The following is a 20,866-nucleotide window of genomic DNA, read 5'->3' on the forward strand; positions in this document are numbered from 1 at the left end:
TGGACTATGTATGGGACACTTTAGTGTGATTCACTGATGTTATCGTAACTCACTAATTTGCTGCTATTGATTCCCGTTGGAATTAGTCTATTTTTTGCGTGTTTTAATTAATTTTATATACACTGCAATTTTACACTGTTTTTTTTTTTTATTTTTTATTTGGTGATATGTGTTTTATTGCATTTAGCAATGTACCCTGAATTTTTGACACCTGAATGATGCACAGAGACACCTTTAAATAGTTAATTTATGTATAAATGCATGTATGCACTTTTCATATAACTTTTAAGCACTTGGCACTGTTTTAGTTTACAAACTCAGTTGCACCGATACTCGTTTTTGCTAGTATTAATGATTTATTTTTATTTTTTCATATTATTTGGTTTTCAAGGTAGCGCAACACAACCCCCCCTGTTTTAAGTATATATAGCATTGAGAGCCAACTCATACAGTGATTGCTGCTCCTGTTGTTATTTTGCCTTCTGACCTTATTTGCCATAGAGCGCGGAAGCCTCTTGATATACAAGGGCACTGGTAAGTCACTTCCTAGGTCTAGGGGGTTATAAAAATGCCTGTAGGTTACCACCCCCCCCCCCCCCTGCAAGACTGGAGCCAGCCTCACAGGATGAGTCAGTGCCCCTGTCAGGTTTTGCAGCCTCTCCTAATATTTCAGCCCCGATATACGTCACTGAGGACTCCCTTAGGGCTACATTGGAGGGTTTTGAAGGGAGAAACATATTGTTTCAGCTTCCCTGAAAGACAGCAGGAAAAGGGGTAGACCCCCTCCCTCTGCTGAGATTCCTCTTTCAGATGACACTTCTGACAATGAGGAGAGATCCCTAGCTTGGGACAGGGATCTTGAGCAGTTGGATGAACCAGAGGAAGAGGAGAGAGTCCCCTCCTCCAAGGCGCTCAGAAAACAGGTGCAGTATTATACTGAATTGGTGCGTACCACATTCAGAATGTCTGCTGCTGAGATCGCTACGTCCTCTGTTTCTTCCCTGGGAGTCAGGAAAATCCCACAGACTGCCTTTTCCTTTCCAATTCATCCCTTAATGGATAAATTGTTGCATGAGGATTGGGAACATCCCGATAAACTGTTTGCTCCTCCTAAAAGGTTTTCTATGCTTTATTCTCTGGAGGAAAGTTTCACCAAGAAATGGGAGGTCCCATCTGTCGATACGGCTGTTTCTTGCGTGAATAGAAACCTGACCTGTCCTTTGGATAATGCTCAGGTATTTAAAGATCCAACTGATAAAAAGCTGGAAACATTATTAAAAGCCTCCTTTTCCATGACTGGCGCTGTAGTGCAACCTACAGTCGCAGCTGTGGGGTTGTGTCAGTTCCTCAAGGAACAGGTTAAGCAGATGCTTGGCCTCCTTCCCAGTGAGGAAGTGGAGAATTATGCAGAAATACCTCAAATTCTGTGTTTCATGATTGATGCGATTTTGGATTCTGTCCAACAAGCATCTCGTTTGTCTCTCCTGTTGGTACACATGTGAAGGGCCCTATGGCTAAAGAATTGGACAGCTGAGCTATCATGCAAGAAGCATTTGATTGGGTTCCCGTTTAAAGGGGAAAGTTTGTTTGGAGAAGAATTAGACAAATTCGTCCAAAAAATTTCATGGGGTAAATCTACTCTCCTTGCAGTCAAAACGTCCATCATTTAGGCGTTCTCTCTCTCCCGGAGCATCAAGCTCTAAGCAGTGGCGACGGTCTTCTCAACCCCCCTCTACAGGAAAGGCTCAAGGCCGGGCCCAGGCGCAGAAGAAATCCGGGGGGCAAAAGCCTGCCAAGCAGAGCCCAAAAGCTTCCTTGAGAAGGGGCGCCCCCGCTCGGCCGAGTGGGAGGAAGGCTCCTGCAGTTTGCGGAAGCCTGGCGGGAAGAGATCCGGGACAAGTGGGTGGTCTCTTCGGTATCTCTGGGCTACAAGCTGGAGTTTCAGGAGATTCCACCTTCTCGCTTTCTAAGGTCAAGGATCCCCAGGGACCCAGTAAAGCAAAGACCGCTATTTCTGGCCTTAGATCACTTACTATCCCAGGGGGTGATAGTAGAAGTGGACCCAAAAGAACAGGGTTCAGGGTTTTACTCGCATCTCTTCACTGTTCCAAAGCCAAATGGAAGTGTCAGACCTATCCAGGATCTGAAGGATCTGAACAGTTTTTTACGCATCCAGTCCTTCCGAATGCAGTCAATTCGCACTGTGGTCTCCTCCCTGCAAGGGGGAGAGTTTATGGCATCAATAGACATCAAGGATGCATATCTCCATGTGCCAATTTTTGTGTGTCATGTGGCTTATCTAGATGATTTGCTTCTCATAGAGAAAACAGTAGCGCTCCTGAACCACGGTGTTACCAGAACGCTAGAACACCTGGAACGTCTAGGTTGGATTATAAAAAGTCATCCCTACAGCCTGCTACCAGGTTGGAATACCTGGGTATGGTTATCGACACCGCTCAGGGCAAGGTGTTTCTACCAAGGCCAAAAGCCTTGGCCATTGGGGATCTGGTGCGCCTAATTCTGGGCAGATGATCTTCCCCCATTCGGTTGTGCATGAGACTGTTAGGGAAAATGGTCGCCTCCTTCGAGGCCGTTCCATTCGCCCAGTTCCACTGAAGGCCTCTGCAAAGATGCATCCTTGCGGCTTGGAACAGGAAGCCCCAGTCGTTGGATCTTCCTATGCGTCTATCCCCAGGGACACGCAAGAGTGTCGTCTGGTGGTTACAAACGAGAATTCGCTGAAAAGCAAAACTTTTCTTCCTCTTCCATGGAAGATTATTACGACAGATGCCAGCCTGACAGGCTGGGGAGCAGTGTTGGAGGAGACGTGCTCGCAGGGGAAATGGTCTGCGATCGAGAATCTATTGCCCATAAATGTCTTGGAGATCCGGGCAGTTTATATGGCTCTCATAAACTGGTCTTTCAGACTACGGGGTCTCCCTGTTCGGGTTCAGTCTGACAATGCCACTGCAGTGGCCTATATCAATCACCAGGGCGGTACCAGGAGTCTGGTTGCTCAAAAAGAGGTGAATCGCATACTTGTCTGGGCAGAAAGGCATGTACCATGCCTTTCTGCAGTCTTCATTCCAGGAGTGGAAAATTGGCAGGCGGATTTTCTGAGCCACCAGCAGTTGTGCCCAGAAGAATGGGATCTGCACCGCGCCGTATTTTGGAACATATGTCGCAGGTGGGGTACTCCAGACGTAGATCTGTTTGCGTCCAGGTTCAACAGAAAACTGGACAAGGTCGTGTCAAGGACAAGAGATACACTCGCTCAGGGGTCGGATGCTCTGACAGTTCCCTGGGGTAAGTACAATTTGATTTATGCCTTCCCCCCGTGTCCGCTTCTGTCGCGGTTCCTGGGAAGAGTCAAGAGGGAGACAAAGTTGGTTCTTTTGGTAGCCCCGGCTTGGCCCAGGCGACCGTGGTACGCAGAGATCATGAAGTTGGCAGTAGGCAGGCCGTGGATCCTCCCTCTCCGGCCAGATCTGCTCTCACATGGTCCAATTTACCATCCTGCTTTACACAGTCTGAATTTGACGGTTTGGCTGCTGAGACCCACATTCTGAGAGACCGTGGGCTTTGGGGGCCAGTCCTTTCTACTCTGGTCAATGCCAGAAAGCCGGCCTCCAGGCTTATTTACTACAAAATCTGGAGGGCATATGTTTCCTGGTGTGAACTCAGGGAATGGCATCCTAGAAAGTATGTCATTAGCAGGATCTTGGCCTTCCTCCAGTCAGGCCTAGAAATGAATTTGGCCGTAAGCACTATCAAGGTGCAGATTTCGGCCTTGTCAGTGTTTTTTCAGAAGCCACTTGCATCGCATTCCCTGGTGCAGGCTTTCATCCAGGGGGCTATGCGGATAAGGCCGCCAGTCAAACCTCCGGTGTGCTCATGGGTTCTGAATTTGGTTTTCTCAGCTTTGCAGGGGCAACCTTTTGAACCTTTGCATCAGGCTTCGTTAGTTCTTTTGACTAAAAAATTGGTTTTCTTGGTAGCCATATCCACGACTAGAAGAGTGTCAGAACTAGCAGCTCTCTCCAGCAAAGAGCCGTATCTAATTATTCATAAGGACCGGGTGGTAATGCGTCCCAACAGGTCCTTTCTGCCTAAGGTGGTTTCAGGATTCCATTTGAATCAAGATGTAATCCTACCATCCTTTTTTCCGGACCCACAGTCCGCAGAATAAGAATCTTTGCACACTTTGCATGTGGTAAGGGCAATCAGTATCTATCATCAGGCAACTGCTCAGATAAGGAAAACTGATTGCTTATTTATTTTGCCGGAAGGCCCTAGGAAGGGCCAGGAGGCATCAAAATCCACTCTCTCAAGGTGGATTAGACAGATTATTTCTCAGGCCTATAGTGTTAAAGGGAAGATCCCTCCTTTTCAAGTGAAAGCGCACTCAACTAGGGCTGTAAGTGCTTCTTGGGCAGTGCATCACCAGGCCTCCCTGGCTCAGATCTGTAAGGCTGCAACTTGGTCATCAGTCCACACATTCACCAGATTCTATCAGGTGGATGTCAGAGGGCAAGAGGATATCACCTTTGGGTGCAGTGTACTGCAGGCTGCAGTTTAGGTCCACCAGTCCTTGGCGGTCTACAGGGGCGGGCTGGGCCGGGGGGCAGGGTGGCAATTTCCCCCTAGGCTGCCCTAACAATATATGCATAATGGCTGGCGGCCACTGCTCACGATTTTTTTTCCTTTTCGGGTCAGGGCAGGGGCTGCAAGCTGAGGCAGAGGGAGGGGCACGGAAACTCAAGAGACACTCACACTCACTTATGTAGTGGAGGCCGCTCTGTTCCTGCACCTCCCGTCGGTCGCACTCACTAATCCACTGACAGTGGAGTGAGAGACAACCTGACCTGTCAGTTCGTGTTGGGGATTCCCCCCCCCTCCTCTCCTCCGAACACTGCAGCCTGTGTGAGCGTCCGCCCACTCTGTTCCCTCCCCTGCTTCCTCATTGGTAGAGGGAGGGAGCCCATCAGAGCCTCCAGCAGCTGCAAAGCATTGTGGGACATGTAGTCCCGGTGGCCTAATAGCAATTCCTGGGCGCAAAAAATTCCCTAGCCTGACCACAGGAAGAGAACAAACGAGAGGCTGCGGGGGAGCAGACTGTCACCCCATGAGGCTGATCCTGAGGACAGAGCAGAGATAATGTAAGTTTTTTGGTGAATGTGTTTTTTTTATTTTTTCTTAAAAAGAAAAGTCTTACACTATGAAGATTTCTCACTTCTTTCCCATTGTTTCAAGCTGGGAGCTGATATTATTAACCCCTTCATGCCTAAACCTTTTTTGACACTATATATATAATTTTTTTTTTTTTTTTTAGCAGAGACCCTAGAGAATAAAATGCCAATTGTTGCAATATTTTACGTCACACTGTATTTATGTAGCTGTTTTTCAAATACAATTTTTTTTGGAAGAAATACACTACCGGCATTTTCATCCCTTCCTGCCCAGGTCAGTTTTCATTGTGCGGTCATGCAACATTGTACCCAAATAAATTTTTTCCCACAAATAGAGCTTTCTTTTGGTGGTATTTGATCACCTCTGCGGTTTTTATTATTTGCACTTTAAACAAAAAAAGAGTGCCAACTTTAACCACTTCAGCCCCGGACCATTTTACTGGCCAAAGACCAGACCACTTTTTGCGATTCGGCACTGCATCGCTTTAACTGACAATTGCGCGGTCGTGCGACGTGGCTCCCAAACTAAATTGACGTTCTCTTTTTCCTACAAATAGAGCTTTCTTTTGGTGGTATTTGATCACCCCTGCGGTTTTTATTTTTTGCGCTATAAACAAAAATAGAGCGACAATTTTGAAAAAAACGCATTATTTTTTACTTTTTGTTATAATAAATATCCCCCAAAAATATATAAAAAAAAAATGTTTTCCCTCAGTTTAGGCCGATACGTATTCTTCTACATATTTTTGGTAAAAAAAATCGCAATAAGCGATTATTGATTTGTTTGCGCAAAAGTTATAGCGTTTACAAAATAGGGGATAGTTTTATGGCATTTTTAGTAATATTTTTTTTTTACTAGTAATGGCAGCGATTAGTGATTTTTATTGTGACTGCGACATTACGGCGGACACATCGGACATTTTTGACACATTTTTGGGACCATTGTCATTTATACAGCAATCACTGCTATATAAATGCAGTGATTCCTGTGTAAATGGCACTGGCAGTGGAGGGGTTAACCAGGGGGTGGCAGTGTAGGGGTTAAGTGTTCCTAGGGGTGTGTTACTAACTGTGGGGGGGGGGGGGGGGCTGGGCTTTCATTTAGTGAACACTGATCTCTGCTCCAATCACACGGAGCAGAGATCAGCGTAATTTGTTGCTAGGCAGAACGGGGAGATGCTGTTTACAACGGCATCTCTCCGTTCAGCCGCCCCGTGAGACGATCGCAGATATGCCCGCGGCGATTGAGTCCGCGGGACCCATGACCGGACTCACAGGGGTCCCAACCAGATTGGACGTACCTGTACGCCAATATGCCTGCCTGTGCCATTGTGCCGATGTACATCGGCGTGCGCTGGTCGGGAACTGGTTAAAAAAAACACAATATTTTTTACTTTTTGCTATAATATGCCAACTTAAGCCTTAACAGTTTAGGCTGATGTGTAATTTTCTACATATTTTTGGTAAAAAAAATTGCGATAAGCAGTAATAAGTTATTGATTTATGGAATTTTTATTATTTTTTTCTTTTTACTAGTAATGCTGCAATTTTTATTGTGACTGTGACATTGCGGTGGACAGATCGGACACTTTTGACACTATTTTGGGACGAGTGACTTTTATACAGCGATCAGTGCTATAAAAATGCACTGATTACTGTATAAATATCACTGGCAGGGAAGGGGTTAATCAAGGGGTTAAATGTGTTACCTAGGGAGTGATTCTAACTGTGGGGGAGATGGGACTGACTAGGGAGGAGACCAATCCTATATACTAGGAACATACGATCTGTCTCCTCTCCCCTGACAGGATGTGGATCTGTGTATTTACACACACAGATCCACATTCCTGCTCTGTCATGAGCGATTGCGGGTGCCCGGCAGACATCACAGCAACTGGGTACGTGCATCGGCTCCTCGTGACGTGTACCTCAGTGTACCGCCAGGAAGCCAAGGATGTCCTATGATAAAGAGCACACTGGTGACATCTATCATAGAACCTGGTCCAGGAGGCACGACTTCGTATGACAGAAGCCGCACTGGGTAAGCGGGAGATCTCCGCTCTGTGTTATCCAGCAGCTTTTCTCTCTCTAATCCCCATGCACTGAACATTGATGGGCTATGGTGAGGCTGCATTGATGGGCACTGACAAGGCTGAGCTGATGGGCACTGGTGAGGCTGCATTGATGAGCAATGATGAGGCTGCATTGATAGACACTAGTAAGGCTGCATTGATGGACATTGGTGAGGCTGCATTGATGGGCATTGGTGAGGCTGCATTGATGGGCACTGTTGATGGTGAGCTGATTCGTGGATTAATGGGCCACTTGACTAGACTTGCCCCCCAGGCCTAAGGCTGCCAGCCCTCCCCTGGCGGTCTATATATTATGATCTCTGTCTCCCTCCCCTCAATCTGAGCATTGCTTTGGGACATCCCACTATGTAATGAAGCTCCTGTGTCCCGTGATGTATGATCAAGAAAATAGGATTTTTATATACAACTTACCTGTAAAATCCTTTTCTTGAGAGTACATCACGGGACACAGGGCTCCCGTCCCTCTTGGATTTTACGTGGTTTCCTATTGCTTTGCTACAAAACTGAGGTGCCGCCCATATGGGAGGGGTTATATAGGGGAGGAATTCTCCTTAATTGGGGGCTAACCAGTGTCCAATCACCAGAGGTGCCTATATAACCCACTATGTAATGAAGCTCCTGTGTCCCGTGATGTACTCTCAAGTAAAGGATTTAACAGGTAAGCTGTATATAAAAATCCTATTTTTAATGTTGTTGGCGTTGACCTGTTTTTTTTTTTTTGCTTTTTTCCCAAGATGACCATCTTGGCGTTTGTCAAGAGGGTTGAGAGTGCCCAAAGAAAGTGCCTACGGCCAAATCACCCTGAAAGCGCCCGATCTTGTCTGATCTCGGAGGCTAAGCATTGTCGGGCCTGATTAGTAACTGGATGCGAGAACGACTGGGAATACCAGGTGCCGTAGGCTTCTTTTTATGTTGTTGGCGTTGACATGGTTTTTTTTTCCGCTTGTTTCCCAAGGTGACCATCTTGGCATTTGTCAAGAGGGCTGAGAGAGCCCAAAGAAATCTCCTACGGCCACATCACCCTGAAAGCGCCCGATCTCATCTGATCTCAGAGGCTAAGCAGGGTCCGGCCTGGATAGTACCTAATTACAGGTGCTATAGGAATCTTTTTATATTGTTGGCTTTGACCTGTTTTTTTTTCGCTTGTTTCCCAAGGTGACCATTTTAGCATCTGTCAAGAGTTTTGAGTATGTCCGAAGCGGTCGCCTAAGGCCACATCACCCTGAAAGCGCCCGATCTCAGAGGCTAAGCAGGGTTAGGGCCAGATGGGAGACCGCCAGGGTCTATGTTGTTGGCTTTGACCTGTTTTTTTTTCACTTGTTTCCCAAGATGACCATCATTTGTCAAGAGGGTTGAGAGTGTCTGAATAGAACACCTTTGGCCACATCACCCTGAAAGCGTACAATCTCATCTGATCTCAGAGGCCTAGCAGCGTACGGCCTGGTTAATACCTGTATGGGAGACCATCTGTGTATGTTGTTGGCGTTGACCTGTTTATTTTCGCTTGTTTCCCAAGGTGACCATCTTGGTGTTTAACAAGAGGGTTGAGAGTGCCCAAAGAGATCACCTATGGCCCTATAGAGGGTGTAGGTAAGGGCTACAAGAGCGTGGTCAGACCAAGTAATATGGCCGATGGAGGAAGAGCTCACCAAGTGCAGTTGGTCATGTGGAATCAAGAAGAAGTCTATCCTAAAGTATGATTTGTGAGGGGAAGAGCAAAAAGAGTAGTCCCTTTCCCCGGAGTGTTGCAGACGCCAGACATCAACTAATTGGTCATTCAATAAACACTTAGTAATCTGCTTTCTAGAGGAAATGGGGAGCGAGGAGCAAGAGGCAGAAGTGTCAACCCACCTAATATCAACTGGCCCTCCCGAAAGTCACATAATCTGTGCAGGGTAGTTCTGAGGAACGTGTCTTGGTGATCATTGGGAGCGTACACAGTGGCAAATGTAAAAAGGAGCTCTCCAATGTGGCCCCTAAGAAAAAGATATCGACCCCCAGGGTCCACCAGAGAATCCTGGAGAACCCAGGGGAGCCTGCTAGAGATCAGAATGGAGACTCCCTTGGTCTTAGAGGAGGGGTTAGTAGAATGGTAGACCTTAGGCCGCGTACACACGCGGGGACTGTTCGCTCAACTTTGTCCGTCAAACAGCGGACAGTCCGCTCAAAATTAGCATGGACGGACTTGGCCACACACGACGAACGAACAGTCCGCTGAAACCGTGCGCGATGACGTGAACGGCACGTACGACGGGACTAGAAAACGACGTCCTATACACTGCAATGCAAACTTCTGCGTGTAAATCCTTTCTGAGCATGCGCGGAACTTAGTTTGACGAACAAGCCTACACACGAGGGGACTGGACAGTTTTTCGGAATTTCCGAAAAACTTTGTTCAGCAGACTGTCCGCTGAAACTGTCCACTGAAAGCCCACACACGAGCGGACTGTGCGCCGAAACACTGTTCAGCGGACAAAGTTGAGCGAACAGTCCCCGCGTGTGTACGCGGCCTGAGGGAAGGATCTCGACCATAGAAAGGGGAGGCTAGTATTTTTAAAATGTGTTTCTTGTATAAAGGCCACATCAGTACGGAAAGTCTTCAGTTCTCACAGGAGGATCCGCCGTTTTTCAGGGGAGTTCAGTCCCTTAACGTTTAGAGAGGTGACCTTGACTGAGTCTGCCATCGCTCCTCGGGGAGGGGGAGGTGGACGTCAGAGAAAAGCAAAGAAAGTTGAACCAAGGTAGGTATTGGGTAGGTAATGGATGGTGGGAACTAAGGGGGAGAAAGGAAGGGCAAATGGAAGGAAAGGTAAGGGGAAAAAGAGGCTGGGCACCTCAACCCCAGGGGGAGAGGGAAATTAAGGGTTGTCTGCACTCAACAGTACAGGAAGGGTATACTAAAACAGCACAATTATGCTATAGCGCTTACCAGATGTACACTGGGTTTAAAGCGCCGTCCTACTTGGGTTGGTGGGTAGACAGGTCGGAGAGGGAGCCCCCGGATCCCAGTCCCCCCAGTCCTGGCAGTGGTAAATGTCACGTCTGATACCGGTATGCAAATAAAAGACAATCAGTAACATCATAGAACCAAAAAACAATAGTATAATCAAAACCGAGGTTGAGCAGATAACTATCAGCACTGAGGGGTCTCCTTGGCTCGCCCTAAACGTAGGCATGCACGAGGGAGCCCGTCACAACAGAAAAGGCATCACAGAATGGGATACACCACCCCCGTCCCATACCCCAAAAGTACATGCAGCCCCCGAACAAATGCATTTCTCCCTTTGGCAGATTGTCCTCTCCTTACCCCCTCTCCCCCGTCCATGCCCCGGGGGGAAAAGGGGGAGGCAAGGGGGGAAAACGGGGGGAAGGGGTGAAAGGGGGTGGGAAAGGGGGGAGGGAAGGGGGAAAGGAGGGAGGGGAGGGAATGGAAGGAGGGAAGGGGGGGAAGAGGGGGAGGGGGGGAAGGGGGGAGGGAAGGCGGGGAAGCTAGGGAGAGGGGACAAACATGCGGAAATGTCAAGTCCTTTAGCGCACTCACACCAGCAGCCACCCGGACCCCATAAATTTTAACTCCTCCCCTCCATGGTCACCACATCAAGATGAAAGAGGAGCAGCCCTGGTTAGTGCATGGAAAATCCGGCAGGCAAGGGGCTGGGGCCACCGTCCCTCCATCCAATGGGAGACTTCACCCGAGCAGCAGTCCTGGGGCCCGCCAATTAGTGTCTCTCCTGCATCGCCATCGGGGGCTGTGTAGAGCATCCAGAGGGAGGCTGGGACCGCCCAAACAGTAAGGGGTAAATCCTCCAGGGGGGTCCAGAGTCAAACTGGAGGGAAGCAGTGTCTCGTACCAATAGGCTCAATAAATAAGTCATCCAGGGTGTTCCCGAAAGCTGCAGAAGGCAATGTCGGCAAAGAGTAGGTGGGGGCCAGAGGGGGGGAGGGGCGCAAACCGGGGTTGGGGACACATATGCGGGAATGTCAAGCCCTTCCAGTACAGCGCACTAAGTATCACTCAGACCCCCCAAAGTGCAACCCCCCCTCTAAGGTCAAGATTCCAGAAGGGAAGATGAGCCGCCCTGGTCTGTACATGAAAGAACCTGCAGCTAAGGGGTTGGGGCCATCATCCCTTCTTACAATGGGAGATGCCATTGGCATGACAGCCCCATGTCCTGTCAAGTGGTGCCCCTCCGACAATGTCGTCGGGGTATATGTGGAGCATCCAGGGGGAGGAAGGGACCACCCAAACAGTGAGGGGTAAAGCCTCCTCCAGGATGATAGCGCTGTCTTGTACAGTTGGTTAATTAGACAAGTCATCCAGTGTGTTCCTGTGAGCAGCGGAAGGAAAGGTTGGTAAGGATTATGAATGGGTGGGGGCAAGGGAGTCCATAAAACTGCCACCAGATGACCGGGGCAGAGAGGGAAAGGGGATGAAAATCAGATCTAGTAGATGTGGGGGGGGGGTGAGTAGTGTCCCTTATATTACTCACGTTGGCCATCCCTTAAAGCTGAGCGCTCTGCATACCCAGGAAGTTCTTCTGTATAATCTAGCCTATCTGTATACATTAGCCTGTCTTTTGTACACATTAGCCTCTCTGTACCAACTAGCCGGCCCTCTGTATACTCTAGTCCGTCTGTATACACTAGAGAGGCTTGGTTACACAGACGGCTAAAAAAGGGTTTAAGAGGCTTGTGAATGCAGAAGACGGGCTAGTTTATACAGAGAGGCTAAAGTGTACAAAACACAGGCTAGTGTATACAGATAGGCTAGATTAATACAGAAGAACGTCTTGGGTATGCAGAGATGGAGGCTAAGGTATACAGAGAGAGAGGCTAGAGTACGCATACTTGCTAGTGTATGCAGACGGACTAGTGTATACAGAAGACCTTTCTAGTTTATACAGAGAGGCTAATGTGTACAAAAGACAGGCTAGTGTATACAAATAGGCTAGATGATAGATAAGAACGTGCTGGGTATGCAGAGATGGAACCTAGGGTATACAGAGAGGCTAGTGTATGCAGACTTGCTAGTGTATACAGACGGACTAGTGTATACAGTAGACCAGCTAGTTTATACAGGGAGGCTAATGTCTATAGAAGACCGGCTAGTGTATACAGATAGGATAGATAATAGAGAAGAACGTCCTGGGTATGCAGAGATGGAGGCTAGGGTATACAGAGAGAGAGGCTGGGTTACAAAGAGAGGCTAGTGTATGCAGACTTGCTAGTGTATGCAGGCGGACTAGTATATACAGAGAGGCTTGGGTATACAGAGAGATAATGTATAAAGAGATGCTAGTGTGTACAAAAGACAACCAAGAGTAGACAGTGAGGCTCGTGCGCGGAAGCCGCGGAACGGCTACAGAGAGGCTAATTTGTACAAAAGACAGGCTAGTGTATACAGATAGGCTAGATTATACAGAGGAAGGTCCTGGGTATGCACAGATGGAGGCTAGGGTACCCAGAGAGAGACTGTGTTACACAGAGTGGCTAGAGTATGCAGTATACACTAATACGTCTGTATACACTAGCAAGTCTGTGTAACCAAGCCTCTCTAGTGTATACAGACGGACTAGAGTATACAGAGGACCGGCTAGTTTATACAGAGAGGCTAATGAGTACAAAAGACAGGCTAGTGTATACAGATAGGATAGATAATAGAGCCTAGTTTATACAAAAGAATGGCTAGTGTATACAGAGAGGCTAGATGATAGATAAGAACGTGCTGGGTATGCAGAGAGGCTAGTGTATGCAGACTTGCTAGTGTATACAGACGGACTAGTGTATACAGTAGACCAGCTAGTTTATACAGGGAGGCTAATGTCTACAGAAGACCGGCTAGTGTATACAGATAGGATAGATAATAGAGCCTAGTGTATACAGAAGAATGGCTAGTGTATACAGAGAGGCTAATGTGTACAGATAGGCTTGTGTATACAGAAGACAGTCTGGGGAATTCAGTGAGGCTATTGTATGCAGAGAGGCTGGGACAACGAAACTATTTGTAAAAAAGAAGGCAGGCTAGTGTATATAGATTATGGGCACGGAGAGATTAATGTATACAGAAAAGCTAGCGTGTAAAGAAGACAGGACTTTATTTTTTGCTAATGCAACTACTTCTGAATCATGTAAAGCGCTTTTTTCATTCATGCTTTTTTCATTCTTTGGTGCTGTTAAAAGGTCAGTGGTGTGTTGTCAGTGGTGATATCAATGTGACAGTTAATGTGGAGAACTACAAATATGCAAAATAGAGCAAAAGAGTGCTAAGTTTATTTTGTTAAGTCATTGACTGATAGACGTTAAGTAATTGGCCGTTATTGGTTTGGCAGTACATTGTTTTTTTTGTTCTGCTAGCACTGAGAAGACTGATATTAGATGAGTGATCTACACATTACGTTTACTTTTGCAGAGAGATACCGGCTAATATCTTAATATGTGCTGCGTGTAAGGTAGAAATAAGATGATTTTGTGTGAGTTGGTTTACCAGGATTTAGAGATAGTAATGTGTTTATTCTAATAATAAATATAGCAAAATTACTCAGATTAATATTGAGACAGTATATACAGGTCGGGTTTAAGTGGAAGTACACGAAATAACAGCAACGACGTGTTTAGGTTTTTATCAATCAGGTTCATTACGTGTCTTTAATCATGTAGTGAATATACCCCAAATAGAGCATAAGGATGAGAAAGGATAATAACTGGCATTAGAAATGTGAATGTGAATTAGAGATGAAATGTCAATCCCCATTGGTTACTTGCAGGTAACTATTAATACAGTTAACACGGCTACGTACAGCAAAGTGTGAGCTAAGCAGCAAAATATTACTTAATATTGCAGAGATTAAGTATTGCAGTTAAAAAGAGATCAACAAGTTATCCCGGTAGCACAGAGTGGACTGATATTAGATGAGTGATCGTTGTAGTACAAATTCAGTTTCCTATAGCAGAGAGATACCAGATAAAGGTGAGAAGAGCAATTAAACTGTTCACATCGGTAGCATTGTATTACTCCTAATATGTGCGGCGTGTAAAGAAGCAATAAGATTGTTTTGTATTATCTTAAAATTTGCAGAATACGTAATAAAGGTGAGTAGGTAACCTGGATTTAGACATAGCAAACTCTATAATCGAATTTAGCAAAATTAGAAAGGATAATATTGAGACAGTATATACAGGTCGAGTTTAAGTGGAAATATACAAAGTATCTAGCTTACCTTTACATTGTTCAATAGAGCGTTGCAAAGTGATACCAAGGTAGAATGTCGGAATAGCAATTAGATGAGATGATTGCTGTAATCATGAAATATCAGCAACGACGTGACTAGGTTTCTATCTTTTTTCAGGATCCTTACGTGTCTTTAAGGATGAGAAAGTGTAATAACTGGCAAAGTATGACATGGCAAAGAGACAAATTGCATTAGAGATGTGAGATAGACTTGAAATGTCAATCCCCATTGGTTACTTACATGTAACCATTAATACAGTTAACGTGGCTACATACAGCAAAGCGTGAGCTAAGCAGCTAAAGGGTATACATTGTTTAAGAGTCAATTGTTGTAGCTTGAAAATTCCAACGTGTAAATCGTTCCATAAATTTTGTTACGCACGAAGACGGCTTACACTGACTGTTTTCCGTTTCTAATGGTTATCGGCATATCAGTAACCCTGAACATTAATAGTGATAGACATTAGGATGTATGCTTGATGTGAATGTAAAATAGTTGCATTATGTGTTATTAAATGTAATCAAGCTTTATTGCTATCCTTTGCTACTGCAACCACTACTACATCAAGTAAACCGTCCCACTGCTTTTCTCACATTTTGCTGCTGTTAAAAAATATATTGCCAGTGTTATGTGTTACAAAAAGTTATCAGTGTGACAGTTAATGTGGAGAAGAAGTAATACACAAAATAGAGTCAGAAAGAGAATCCCATTTCATAGAGGTAACGAGAGATGGATGCATTACTCTTAATGTGCAGTGTGTAAAACGTTTTTAAAAGATGGTTTTGTGTGAATTTTGCGTTAACGTAAAATTAGCTGTAGACATTGTAACTATGGTTAGGTTTACAACGATTTAGAGATAGTAATCTCTATAATAGAATAATAAGTATAGCAAAACAAATTAGGAAAATATTGAGGCAGTATATATATATGTCGAGATAAAGTGAATACACAAAAGGGATCAAGGGATAGTTGCAAAGTATCATTAAGGCAGAATGTCGGAATAGCAATGAGATTAGATGGTTGCAACATAACACGAAATATGAGCACGGCTAAAATACAGAAAAACAGTACATTATTTAAGAGTACAGTAGAATATAGTATAAATTATTTAAGATTAAATTGATTTAGCTTGAAAAAATCTAAGTTTAAATCGTTGAGTAAATCGTTGAGAAAATCGTAAATTTATCAGATGTGTCATCTCGTCTGATTGATGAGATTATTAATCAATGAGATTATGATTAATTTGACAGTTCCATTATACGGTCCTTTTCCACTAGTATAATCGTAATCTAATATCAGTAAATGTTAAAATTGTATGATGGTTTACATTAGTATGTGGCATTGATATGGATTTTAAAGCGGTACATTAATTTTCTGAAGCATATGGCAGAAAGACGGCTTACACTGCTTTTCTCAGATTTTGCTGCGGTAAAAAGGAATGTTTTGTCACTGTGTTTTAACTGTGACAGTTAGGGTGGAGAAAAAGAAGTAATACAGAAAAGAGAGTCAAACAGTGAAATAAAAACGTTTATTTGCTTGTGTCATGACAGCTGATACTGGTTGAGCAATAAAACTGTTTTATTAAGATGTAAGACTAGTTTTATTCGCTATATATATGCTTTTCAGAGAGTTGTATAATATAGGCGACCAATAGGACATTTAAATGGCTTAATGTTGCAGGGAGGAAGTATCGCTGTTTCAACGGTAGGAGATTGAAAGCTTAGCTTGAGCATGGCCGAAAATTGTTTCGTTAGTCTAAATTTAAAGGATAAGTCGGTACCATTGAGAAAGCTTATATTAGACTAGTTGATCTTTGCATTACACAATTCTATTATTATTATTATTATTACAATCCTAGTGCAGAGAGATACTCAGTTAAAGTCAGAGATACTCAGTTAATGTCAGAAAAGCCATAAAACTGTTTAGCGAGCGATATTTACATTGCTCTTCGTATGTACAGCTTGTCTGGTAGCAAATGGATAGTTTTGTGAAAATTTTGCATTACCGTACAATTAGCGGTAGACCTCATCAAAGTGAATAGATTTAACCGGATTTTGAGATAGTATTTCTAATAATAAATAAAGCAAAATAAGTCAGAATGGTGTGTGGTCAGTGGTTATATCAATGTGACAGTTGATGTGGAGAATTACAAATATGCAAAATAGAGCACTAGAACAATAGTCTCTCTGTATAAACTAACACCTCTGTATACACCAGCCTGTCTTCTGTACCCACTAGACTCTCTGTATACTACTGTATACTTCTGTATACAGTCTGTAGTCTTTGATTTATACCCAAGCCTGTTTTATGTACACACTAGTTTCTCTATATGCACTGTCCTATCTGTATACACTAACATCTTGGTATATACTAGCCTCTCTTTAAACTAGCCTCTCTGTGTATACTCAAGCCTATCTGCATACATGAGTCTGTATTCTGTATTCACTAGCCTTTCTTCTGTATGCTGTAGTCTTCTATATATACCAGCTTCTCTGTACACCCTTGCATTTCTGTAATAAAGCATCAAGCATACATCCTAATGTCTATCACTATTAATGTTCAGGGTTACTGTTACATTATGCCGATAACCAGTAGAAACGGAAAACAGTCTCTGCTATAGGAAACTGAATTTGTACTACAACGATCACTCATCTAATATCAGTCCAATCAGTGCTACCGGGATAACTTTTACATTTTAGAGTAATGAAATGATTTCTCAGTCATTTTGAGGCTACTAACGCTTCAAATCTCTTTTCAACTTCAATACTTAATCTCTGTAATATTAAGTAATATTTAGCTGCTTAGCTCACACTTTTCTGTACGTAGCCGTGTTAACTGTATTAATGGTTACCTGTAAGTAACCAATGGGGATTGACATTTCATCTCTAATTCACTTTCACATTTCTAATGCAGTTTGTCTTTTTGCCATGTCATCCTCTGCCAGTTATTATCCTTTCTCATTCTCATGCTATATGTGGGGGATATTCACTACATGATTAAAGACACGTAATGAACCTGATTGATAAAAACCTACACACGTCGTTGCTGTTATTTCGTGTATTTCCACTTAAACCCGACCTGTATATCTGTCTCAATATTAATCTGAGTAATTTTGCTATATTTATTATTAGAATAAACACATTACTATCTCTAAATCCTGGTAAACCAACTCACACAAAACCATCTTATTTCTACCTTACACGCAGCACATATTAAGATATTAGCCGGTATCTCTGCAATAGTATCACTCATCTAACATCTTCTCAGTGCTACCAGAACAACAAAAAACAATGTACTGCCAAACCAATAATGGCCAATCACTTAACGTCTATCAGTCAATGACTTAACAAAATAAACTTAGCACTTTTTTGCTCTATTTTGTATATTTGTAGTTCTCCACATTAACTGTCACATTGATATCACCACTGACAACACACCACTGAACTTTTAACAGCACCAAAGAATGAAAAAAGCACTGTAACGCTTTACATGATTCAGAAGTAGTTGCATTAGCAAAAAATAAAGTCATGTCTTCTTTACACGCTAGCCTTTCTGTATACAATAATCTCTCCGTGCCCATAATCTATATACACTAGCCTGCCTTCTTTTTACAATAGTCTCGGTGTCCCAGCCTCTCTGCATACACTAGCCTCACTGAATTCCCCAGACTGTCTTCTGTATACACAAGCCTATCTGTACACACTAGCCTCTCTGTATACACTAGGCTCAGGGGAATAACATTAGCCTATCTGTATTACCTTGTTTGACTTTTCTGTTTTCTGTTTCTTTTCTAGGCTGTACTTCGCCGTATACCCGAACCATTCTTATTACCCCAGCCTCATTCCAATTATAATAGCCTCACTGTATACCCCAGGCGGTCTAGCTTGTCTTTTATACACCTAGTCTCTCGGTATACCCAGGTCTCGTGTATACGTCTTTATACACTAGCCTCTCTGTGTACCCTATCCTCTCTGTATAATCTTGCCTCTCATTATACCCCAGCCTGTATTCTGTTTACCCAATTTTGTCGTTTATATAAACTAGCCTGTCTACTGTATAACCTAGCTTCTCTTTATACCCCAGCCTCACTGTCAGCTTGTCTCTGTACACTAGCCTCTCTGTTTTCCCTAGTCTCTCTGTATAAAATAGCCTCTCTGTATACACTAGTCTGTCTGTATACTCTAGCAAGTCTGCATACACTAGCCTCTCTGTGTAAAAAAGCCTCTACCTCTGTTTAACCTTCCTGTCTTGTGTACACATTAGCCTCTCTGAATAAACTAGCCGGTCTTCTGTATACACTATTCCGTCTGTATACACTAGCAAGTCTGTGTAACTCAGCCTCTCTCTCTGTATACCCTAGCCTCCATATCTGCATACCCAGGAAGTTTTTCTGTATAATCTAGCCTATCTGTATAAACTAACCTGTCTTTTGTACAAATTAGCCTCTCTGTAGCCGTTCCTCTGTATGCACGAGCCTCACTGTCTACTCTTGGTTGTCTTTTGTATACACTAGCATCTCTTTATACATTATCTAGTCTTAACTAGTCCGTCTGTATACACTAGCAAGTCTGCATACACTAGCCTTTGTGTAACCCAGCCTCTCTCTCTGTATACCCTAGCCTCCATCTCTGCATACCCAGGACTTTCTTATCTATAATCTAGCCTATTTGTATAAACTAGCCTGTCTTTTGTACACATTAGCCTCTCTGTATAAACTAGAAAGGTCTTCTGTATACACTAGTCCGTCTGTATACACTAGCAAGTATGCATACTCTAGCCTCTCTCTCTGTATACCTTAGCCTCCATCTCTGCATACCTAGGACGTTGTTCTGTATAATCTAGCCTATCTATATACACTAGCCTGTGTTTTGTACACTTTAGCCTCTCTGTATAAACAAGCCCGTCTTCTGCATTCACGAGCCTCTCTGTATACCCTTTTTTTTTTTTTGCAAATCTTTTTATTAAGATTTAGGCAGTAAACAACAGCAAGCAAACTAACAAACAAAAAAGAACACATACATTGGTCACGACTACAGTTACAGGCGTGGTGTATACAGAGTTGTAATACAAGACAGTTTGGTACATACAGAATATGACGGAGAGTCTAAGGCACCTCATTGGCCACAGATAGCTGACTCCATGTGCAGCAGGACAACTTGGAGTTAAAACATGCTACTCAGACAAACAACATTTCCACTGGTGCAGTTTCCAGTTTACTAGCAAAAGGTAACTTGTTAAGTAGGTTGCGGGTCAGAGGCTGTGGAGGCGTCGGCCAGCCAGCTGGACCAGACCTTGTCATATTTTTGCGGGCAACCCCTATTAACATAGCAGTCTTTGTAAAGAGGCATGCTGCCGTTGACCAATTTTTTCCACAGGGAGAGAGGAGGAGGAGTTGGCTTACGCCAGCTGAGGGCTATGACCTTGCGGGCATAGAACAGGAGAAGCCCAACCAGGGTGCGTCGCGCCACAGTGGGAATAATATGATCTATCAGGCCCAGTATGCAAATTTCTATGGAGGGCTGGAGCGATATGGAGGTGGCCTGTGCAATGACCCTCAGTATCTCCTTCCAATAGTCGACAATGGCCGGGCAGGTCCAAAAAATATCAGTGAAGTCCCCCGGTATTGTCCCACAACGCCAACACCCCAGGGGGGAAGCGGGGTTCATTTTGTGCAATCTATATGGGGTGAAATACGCTCGGTGGACCATCTTAAACTGTATTAGCCGGTCTCTCAGGGAGACCAGGGATCTGAAAGGGAAGTCCCACATGTCATCCCAATCATCATTATCAATGGTGGGAATGTCACGCACCCATTTGTCTCTGAGTTTTCCCAAGGTAGGGAGCTAGGTCGTTATCAAATGGGAGTAAAGTTTCGAGGTGGGCTTATTTTCACATCTGGACGTGAGGAGGTCCGGACTGGACAACCTGGGGGGGAGACCCGGAGAACTGGCATCTGAAGGCATGGGAGAGTTGTAGATATCTAAAAAAATGCGGGACGTTGAAGTCAGAAATCAACTTGGGGAATGGGGCCAGCGATTGGTCGGAAATTATTTGGTCCGCTGTTTTAACGTTAAACTTAGTCCAAGCATGGGGTTCAGGTAGTTTGTAAAACTGCTCTAGGGTGAGGTTCAACCACAAGGGGGCAGCTGGAGAAAGTGCATTGGCAGGGTATTTTTCAAGTTTAAGTCCTGCCCCCCATGCACGCAACGTGGTGCGCATGGAGGGGGTCAGCGGGTATGTTGCTTTTGGGCCACGATACAGTAAAAATTTCAGCGCTTCCAGTGACTTCACCACCGCCGCCTCAACCAAGGTGGCAGGGTTCGTCCTATCAGGAGTGAGCCACCAAGCCGCAGTA

The 20,866-nt window shown here is 44.4% G+C and overlaps 1 pseudogene; it reads left to right on the top strand.

Moving 5' to 3' along the window:
* Positions 1-8,065: 8,065 nt before the first annotated feature.
* LOC143943043 (5S ribosomal RNA) lies at positions 8,066-8,184 on the top strand (annotated as a pseudogene).
* Positions 8,185-20,866: the final 12,682 nt, after the last annotated feature.

The sequence above is a fragment of the Lithobates pipiens genome, unplaced genomic scaffold, assembly GCF_037356315.1.
Source record: "Lithobates pipiens isolate NorthernLeopardFrog02 unplaced genomic scaffold, aLitPip1_a1.2 Scaffold_10, whole genome shotgun sequence".
NCBI classification, from domain to species: domain Eukaryota; kingdom Metazoa; phylum Chordata; class Amphibia; order Anura; family Ranidae; genus Lithobates; species Lithobates pipiens.